Here is a 9,297-nt window from a genome sequence, read left to right as displayed (position 1 = left end):
AGACAAGCAAAAGCTAAGAGAATTCACACCACTAAACCAGCTTTCCAAACAATTGCTAAAGGAACTTCTCTAGGCAGGAGACACAAGAGAAGGAAAAGACCTACAATAACAAACCCAAAACAATTAAGAAAATGGTAACAGGAACATACATATTGATAATTACCTTAAATTTAAATGGATTAAATGCTCCAACCAAAAGACATAGACTGGCTGAATGGTACAAAAACAAGACCCAGGGACTTTCCTGGTGGTGCAGTGGTTAGGAATCCACCTGCCAATGCAGAGGACAGGGGTTAGAGCCCTGGTCCGGGAAGATCCCACATGCCATGGAGTAACTAAGCCCGTGTGCCACAATTACTGAGCCTGCATGCTGCAACTACTGGAGCCTGTGCACCTAGAGCCCATGCTCCACAACAAGAGAAGCCACCGCAATGAGAAGCACGCACACTGCAACGAAGAGTAGCTGCTGCTCGCTGCAACTAGAGAAAGCCCACGCGCAGCAATGAAGACTGAACACAGTCAAAATAAATAAATTTATTTTTAAAAAATGTTTAAAAAAAAATAAAAGACCCATATATATGCTGTCTACAAGAGACCCACTTCAGACCTAGGGACACATACACACTGAAAGTGAGGGGATGGAAAAGATATTCCATGCAAATAGAAATCAAAAGAAAGCTGGAGTAGGAATTCTCATTTCAGAAAACATAGACTTTAAAATAAAGACTATTACAAGAGAAAAAGAAGGACACTACATAATGATCAAGGGATCAATCCAAGAAGAAGATATAACAATTGTAAATATTTATGCAACCAACATAGGAGCACCTCAATACATAAGGCAAATGCTAACAGCCATAAAAGGGGAAATTGACAGTACCACAATCATAGTAGGCGACATTAACACCCCACTTTCACCAATGGACAGATCAACCAAAATGAAAATAAATAAGGAAACACAAGCTTTAAATGATACATTAAACAAGATGGACTTAATTGATATTTATAGGACATTCCATCCAAAAACAACAGAATACACTTTCTTCTCAAATGCTCATGGAACATTCTCCAGGATAGATCATATCTCTTGGGTCACAAATCAAGCCTTGGTAAGTTTAAGAGAATTGAAATCATATCAAGTATCTTTTCCGACCACAACGCTATGAGACTAGATATCAATTACAGGAAAAAAATCTGTAAAAAATACAAACACATGGAGGCTAAACAATAGACTACTTAATAACCAAGAGATCACTGAAGAAATCAAAAAATACCTAGAAACAATTGACAATGAAAACACGATGACCTAAAACTATGGGATGCAGCAAAAGTAGTTCTAAGAGGGAAGATTATAGCAGTACAATCCTACCTCAAGAAACAAGAATCATCTCAAATAAACAACCTAACCTTACACCTAAAGCAATTAGAGAAAGAAGTACAAAAATCCCCCAAAGTTAGCAGAAGGAAAAAAACCATAAAGATCAGATCAGAAATAAATGAAAAAGAAATGAATGAAACAATAGCAAAGATCAATAAAACTGAAAGCTGGTTCTTTGAGAAGATAAACAAAATTGGTAAACCATTAGCCAGACCCTCATCAAGAAAAAAAGGGAGAAGATTCAAATCAATAGAATTAGAAATGAAAAAGGAGAAGTAACAACTGACACTGCAGAAATACAAAGGATCATGAGAGAGTACCACAAGCAACTTTAAGCCAATAAAATGGACAAGCTGGAAGAAATGGGCAAATTCTTAGAGAAGCACAACTTTCTGAGACTGAACCAGGAAGAAATAGAAAATATGAACAGACCAATCACAAGCACTGAAATTGAGACTGTGATTAAAAATCTTCCAACAAACAGAAGCCCAGGACCAGATGGCTTCACAGGCGAATTCTATCAAACATTTAGAGAAGAGCTAACACCTATCCTTCTCAAATTCTTCCAAAATATAACAGAGGGAGGAACACTCCTAAACTCATTCTATGAGGCCACCATCACCCTGATACCAAAACCAGACAAAGATGTCACAAAGAAAGAAAACTACAGGCCAATAACACTGATGAACATAGATGCAAAAATCCTCAACAAAATACTAGCAAACAGAATCCAACAGCACATTAAAAGGATCATACACCATGATCAAGTGGAGTTTATTCCAGGAATGTAAGGATCCTTCAATATAGGCAAATCAATCACTGTGATAAACCATATTAACAAATTGAAGGAGAAAAACCATATGATCATCTCAATAGATGCAGAAAAAGCTTTTGACAAAATTCAACACCCACTTATGATAAAAACCCTCCAGAAAGCAGGCATAGAGGGAACTTACCTCAACATAATAAAGGCCATGTATGACAAAGCCACAGCCAACATCGTTCTCAATGGTGAAAAACTGAAACCATTTCCACTAAGATCAGGAACAAGACAAGGTTGCCCACTCTCACCAGCATTATTCAACATAGTTTTGGAAGTCCTAGCCATGGCATTCAGAGAAGAAAAAGAAATAAAAGGAATCCAAATTGGAAAAGAAGAAGTAAAGCTGTCACTGTTTGCAGATGACATGATACTATACATAGAGAATCCTAAAGATGCCACCAGAAAACTACTAGAGCTCATCAATGAATTTGGTAAAGTAGCAGGAAACAAAATTAATGCACAGAAATTTCTTGCATTCCTATACACTAATGATGAAAAATCTGAAAGAGAAATTAAGGAAAAACTCCCATTTACCACTGCAACCAAAAGAATACAATACCTAGGAATAAACCTACCTAAGGAGACAAAAGACCTGTAGGCAGAAAACTATAAGACACTGATGAAAGAAATTAAAGATGATACAAACAGATGGGGAGATATACCATGTTCTTGGATTGGAAGAATCAACATTGTGAAAATGACTCTACTATGCAATGCAATCTACAGATTCAGTGCAATCCCTTTCAAACTACCAATGGCATTTTTCACAGAAGTAAAACAAAAAGTTTCACAATTTGTATGGAAACACAAAAGACCCCGAGTAGACAAAGCAATCTTGAGAAAGAAAAATGGAGCTGGAGGAATCAGACTCCCAGACTTCAGACTATACTACAAAGCTACAGTAATCAAGACAGTACTGGCACAAAAACAGAAATGTAGATCAATGGAACAGATAGAAAGCACAGAGATAAACCCACGCACATATGGTCACCTTATTTTTGATAAAGGAGGCAAGAATATACAATGGAGAAAAGACAGCCTCTTCAATAAGTGGTGCTGGGGAAACTGGACAGCTTCATGTAAAAGAATGAAATCAGAACACTCCCTAACACCATACAGTAAAATAAACTTAAAATGGATTAAAGACCTAAACGTAAGGCCAGACACTATAAAACTCTTAGAGGAAAATATAGGCAGAACACTCTATGGCATACACAGCAAGATCCTTTTTGACCCACCTCCTAGAGAAATGGAAATAAAAACACAAATAAACAAATGGGACCTAATGAAACTTAAAAGCTTTTGCACAGCAAAGGAAACCATCAACAAGATGAAAAGACAACTTCAGAATGGGAGAAAATATTTACAAAGGAAGCAACTGACAAAGGATTAATCTCCAAAATATACAAGCAGCTCATGCAGCTCAATGTCAAAAAAACAAACAACCCAATCCAAAAATGGGCAGAAGACCTAAATAGACATTTCTCCAAAGAAGATATACAGATTGCCAACAAACACATGAAAGTATGCTCAACATCACTAATCAATAGAGAAATGCAAATCAAAACCACAATGAGGTATCACCTCACACCAGTCAAAATGGCCATCATCAAGAAATCTACAGACAATAAGTGCTGGAGAGGGTGTGGAGAAAAGGGAACCCTCTTGCACTGTTGGTGGGAATGTAAATTGATACAGCCACTATGGAGAACAGTATGGAGGTTCCTTAATAAACTAAAAAACTCAGAATAGAACTACCACACGACCCAGCAATCCCACTACTGGGCATATACCCTGAGAAAACCATAATTCAAAAATAGTCTTGTACCCCAATGTTCATTGCAGCTCTATTTACAATAGCCAGGACATGGAAGCAACCTAAGTGTCCATCGACAGATGAATGGTTAAAGAAGATGTGGCACATATATACAATGGAATATTACTCAGCCATAAAAAGAAACGAAATTGAGTTATTTGTACTGAGGCAGATGGACCTAGCGTCTGTCATACAGAGTGAAGTAAGTCAGAAAGAGAAAAACAAATACCGTATGCTAACATATATATATGGAATCTAAAAAAAAAGTTTCTGAAGAACCTCGGGCAGGACAGGAATAAAGATGCAGATGTAGAGAATGGACTTGATGACACGCGGAGGGGGAAGGGTAAGCTGGGATGAAGTGGGAGAGTGGCATGGACATATATACACTACCAAATGTAAAACCGATAGCTAGTGGGAAGTAGCCACAAAGCACAGGGAGATCAGCTTGGTGCTTTGTGTCCACCTAGAGGGGTGGGATAGGGAGCGTGGGAGGGAGACGCAAGAGGGAGGAGATATGGGGATATATGTATACATATAGCTGATTCACTTTGTTATACAGCAGCAACTAACACACCATTGTAAAGCAATTACACTCCAATAAAGGTGTTCAAAAAACAAACAAACAAACAAATATTTGTTGAGGGAATGAGCCAATGGGTTTGTTGTGCTATCTGCTCCATAGGGAGCCTCTGCCCAAACTGGGCTCCCAGGCACAGAGGTTACTGTCCTGGGAGGCATTCATTCAGGAGATCACATTTCTCATTTCATTAAGGAAGGAAAGAAACCATCCAAGGTACTGCCTATCAGGAACTGTGCAGACCCTCATTGGCAGATGGTACATCAGAGGCAAAAATGTCTGGGTAAAAAGCAGGAGTGGTGAAAGAAATAATCCGTAGGGTGAGGTGGAACAGAGGAATGAAAAATTAAGAGATGCGAAGATAGTGGAATAGAAAATGAGGGTGACAGAAATTTGGAAAGAGAGAAGATGGAGGAGAGAGGAGAGAAGACTAAGAGGTGGGCGTGATCGGGAGGGGACTGGGCAAAGGGACTGTGCTATAGCTTGCCCAGCTGGAGCATGGGGGGATGGGTAGAGCAGCTGGTGAAAGAGGAAAAGGTCCTGTGGTTACCACTTTCCAGCTGGTACAGGTGTCTCTGGGTTATATCTGTCCCCTCCCCCACCATGCAATCTTCTGAGAAGGTGGGGGGAGTGCGGGAGAATAGCAGGAGGTTGGGAGGAGAGGAAAGCACACCTCTCCAGGTGCAGGGGCTGCCACTTTAACAAATGCGCTTAAATATAACCCAAAGGTACTGGAGGAGGTTGATCCTGTTATTCCTGGACAAGAAGTAAGGATAAAGGATGGAACATTTCTACGACTGCTTTGCTCTCAGCAAGAGTTGTGTAAATACACATGGTCAAAGAAGCCATTTAAGTCTAAAACCCAATGAAGAATTTTGGAAAGACTTCTTCTGCCAACACCCAGCATTGCTTCCTTAAGAAGAGTGTTCAGGAAAAGAGCTTGACACAGAGCCAGGCATATAGACAACTTCCATCAGTGTTATTTCTCATTAAGCAGCTCCCAACACAGACCCTGAGTACCCAGCATGGCCAGGCACTTGCTAAATATGGGCAGGGAATGAATGAACTCATTGATCCAAGGGTCCAGGTTTAATTTGCCTGGTCCCACCTCCAGGGCCAATCCAAGCTGTTTGTGCAGAGTCAGATGTGAAAGCTGCATTCTCTCAGTTCACAGGAGCTCCTGGCCTTGCAAACCTTCCATGTGTCACCTTGTGCTGCCTGTTGGAACAAGCTGGTCCCTGGTGGCATATCCGATGCACTGGAGGACCATGGGAACCTGGGAGGGACCAATGGAAAATTTAATTTGAGAAGGGAAGGAGTGTGGTATCCAGGAGCAGAGTAGGGCAGGCAGTGGAGGAGCGAACCAAGTCCCATGGACAGGCCTAGAATCCTGAAGCTAAGTTCAGAACAAGGAAGCTTAGAGACATTTTCTTGTGCCTAGAGGCTCAGAAAGTGGTCCATGGACAGCAGCGTTAGCATCCTGTGGGGGTCTTGTTAGAAATGCAGAGTCTTGGTCTCCACCCCAGACCTACTGATTCAGAGCTTGCATTTTAACAAGATCCCAAGGTGATTTGCTACTGTTAAAGTGAAGGTTAGAGAAGCACTGGACTAATCCAAGACTTTTTAAACTTAAACTTGCTGCCGTGGAGCCAGCAGAGGGCAGTGCTGCAGAGCTCCCCAGAGCTGACTGAAGGATGACAGGAAACTTGTCTTCAGACTTCAGTTCACGTGAGGCTATTCATGGTAAGAACTTTGGGCCAATGCCGGAATATCTTCTTTGCACAAAGACAAATGGCTTGAGTTCACTGATAATCATCCCACTAACTTTTGAAATATATGAGGGTCTGGGGAACACATGAGAATCAGGTTTGATCCCTGTACTAGAACTCTCAGAGAAGCAATTGTCTTGGCCATAGGGTATGAGGTATCCTCGAGGCAAACCTGGCTTCATGGGCATGTGACCTAAGCAATCAAACAGGGCCCTATGCTCAGAAGGGCGCTGCACTTGGTTTAGTACTCTGCTGTCACCATCTTGAAATTCTTTTTTTTCCCCCTTTTTTGTAATTTAATTCTTATTTTATATTGGGGTATAGTTGATTTACAATGTTGTGTTAGTTTCAGGTGTACTGCAAAGTGAATCAGTTATACATATAAGTATATCCATTCTTTTTCAGATTCTTTTCCCATATAGGTTATTACAGAATATTGAGTAGAGTTCCCTCTGCCATACAGTAGGTCACTGTTGATTATCTATTTTATATATAGTAGTGAGTATATGTCACTATATGTAACATAGTGAGTATATGTTATTCCCAAACTCCTAAATTATCTCTCTCCCCCACTTTTCCCCCCCGGCAACCACAAGTCTGCTCTCGAATTCTGTGAGTCTTTCTGTTTTGCAAGTAAGTTCATTTGTATAATTTTTTTAAATTTTTTTTTAATTTTTATTTATTTATGGCTGTGTTGGGTCTTCGTTTCCGTGCGAGGGCTTTCTCCAGTTGTGGCAAGCGGGGACCACTCTTCATCGCGGTGCGCGGGCCTCTCAGTATCGCGGCCTCTCTTGTTGCGGAGCACAGGCTCCAGACGCGCAGGCTCAGTAATTGTGGCTCACGGGCCCAGTTGCTCCGCGGCATGTGGGATCTTCCCAGACCAGGGCTCGAACCCGTGTCCCCTGCATTGGCAGGCAGATTCTCAACCACTGCGCCACCAGGGAAGCCCCATATAATTTTTTTAGATTCCACATATAAGTAATAACATATGATATTTGGAGTTGCAATTCTTAATAATTTTATCTTTCAACTTGTGTTTTAAGTGAAGTCCATTGAGACAAGGGAGGACACACATGAGCAGGAGATGTGTGCACTATGCATGTCAATCACTGTTCCTTGTGGCCTCATTCATGATACCGCATGAGTGCAGAATCCAGTGGATGCACGATTCACAGGAGTTCAGTGAGACTCAAAACAAGTACAAAGGAATTGTGTTACGGAAGCCACTGGCTTCCATAGAGTGCTGGTAGAATGTGTGTGGATGTATGAGCTATGAAATATGAACTGAGTAATTTCAATGATTCTACATACAAAGTAAATATTCTTGTATTTCTTTCAAAACTGACATTACACAATATAAACAGTAAAATTCATAGTAATAATTTAAGATTTTAATTTTCCTTTACTTAGAACATCTTTAAATAGCAAGTTAAAAAATACCATCCCAAGTAGAGAAAGTCTGTGGAAGAAAGGAAAAAGCTTCATTTTGGTACATTTAATGGCACTCTTTTCCTGCTTTTTGAACAAGCGGTCCTTCATTTTCATTTTGTACGGAGCCCCACATATTTTGTATCTGGCACTGCCTCAAGGGATGGGAGAGGCAGAGAAGAGTTGCTGCTGGTGACCTAAGCTATCTAAGGTGAGATTTGCCGCAAGTTTTTAAGTAACTAGAACCAATAGAAACGTGATGCCTGGAGAGGTGTGCCTCTTCCTTAGCAGCCCAGGAATATGCTGATTTGTGATATAAAGTGACATTTCTTTCCTCTTACTACTTTCCCCAGAAATGCTCTTTTATTCCATTCATGTGTATGTGTGCATGCATGCCCATGTGTGTGTGTGTGTGTGTGTGTTTCTCCCAACAAAACCTCCTCCTCTGCCAAAATAAAGTGAAGGAAGAGGGGAGGACACTGCATACAGAAAAGAGATCTAGACAGCCTGATTGGAGGATGCAAACTGATCAGAGGTCAGTTTGGGATGGGACTGCAGGCTGGGCTGAGAGAGAAGAGAGAGGGTGTCTTAGGGAGCCCAGGCTATCTTGCTGTAACAAACAAACCCAAACTTTCTTGTCATGCATGTCCAATGCAGATCAGACAGCCGGCTTCCAAGCAATGGCTTGAACCGAGGCTCCTTGCATTATGTGGTTCCACTTCTGAGTCCCTCACTTTCCGTTACATCAATTCTACCCACATTCTATTGGCTAAAACCAGGTACAGGGCCCCAGTTAGATGAAAAGGGAGCTGGGAAAAAGAGTTTTGCTATTGGCTGATGTATTAGTCAGGGTTTTCCAGAGAAACAGAACCAGTAGCACACCACACACACACATTTAAAGAGATTTATTATGAGGAATTGGCTCATGCAATTATGGAGGTTCACAAGTCCCAAGATCTGAGTTAGCAAGCTGGAGACCCAGGAGAGCTGATGGCGTAGTTCCAGTCCAAGTCTGAAGGCAGGAAAAACCAAATGTCCCAGCTTGAAGGCAGTCAGTTAGGAGGAGTTCTCCCATACTTGTGGGAGGGTAAGCCTTTTTGTTCTTTTCAAGCCTTCAACTGATTGGATAAGGCCCACCCACACTAGAGAGGATAATCTGCTTTACTCAGTCTACTGATTCAAATGTTAACCTCACCCAGAAACACCCTCAGAGACACACCCAGAATAAGGTTTGACACATAAAATTATTAACCATCAAAGTCCAGAAAGGAAATGAAAGGTTTTGATGAACACACAGTATTATCTCTGCCACAGAGGTGATGAGGGGAAGGGGAGGTAAGGCTGATTTGGTGTAAAGAGAAAATGGTCTGTGGTGGGACAGTTCATTGAAAGGGAAGCACATCCTTTAGTGACCCTCTCAGCTTCAGGCCCATGGAGAACCTTAGAGGAGGAGAACATACAGCAAAAAATCCAGGTGTTATGTCAATGGTGGGCCTGGTAGCT

The sequence above is a fragment of the Eubalaena glacialis genome, chromosome 3 (genome assembly GCF_028564815.1).
Source record: "Eubalaena glacialis isolate mEubGla1 chromosome 3, mEubGla1.1.hap2.+ XY, whole genome shotgun sequence".
Classification (NCBI taxonomy): domain Eukaryota; kingdom Metazoa; phylum Chordata; class Mammalia; order Artiodactyla; family Balaenidae; genus Eubalaena; species Eubalaena glacialis.
The sequence above is the reverse complement of the archived record's forward strand: the minus strand, read 5'-3'. Positions refer to the sequence as shown.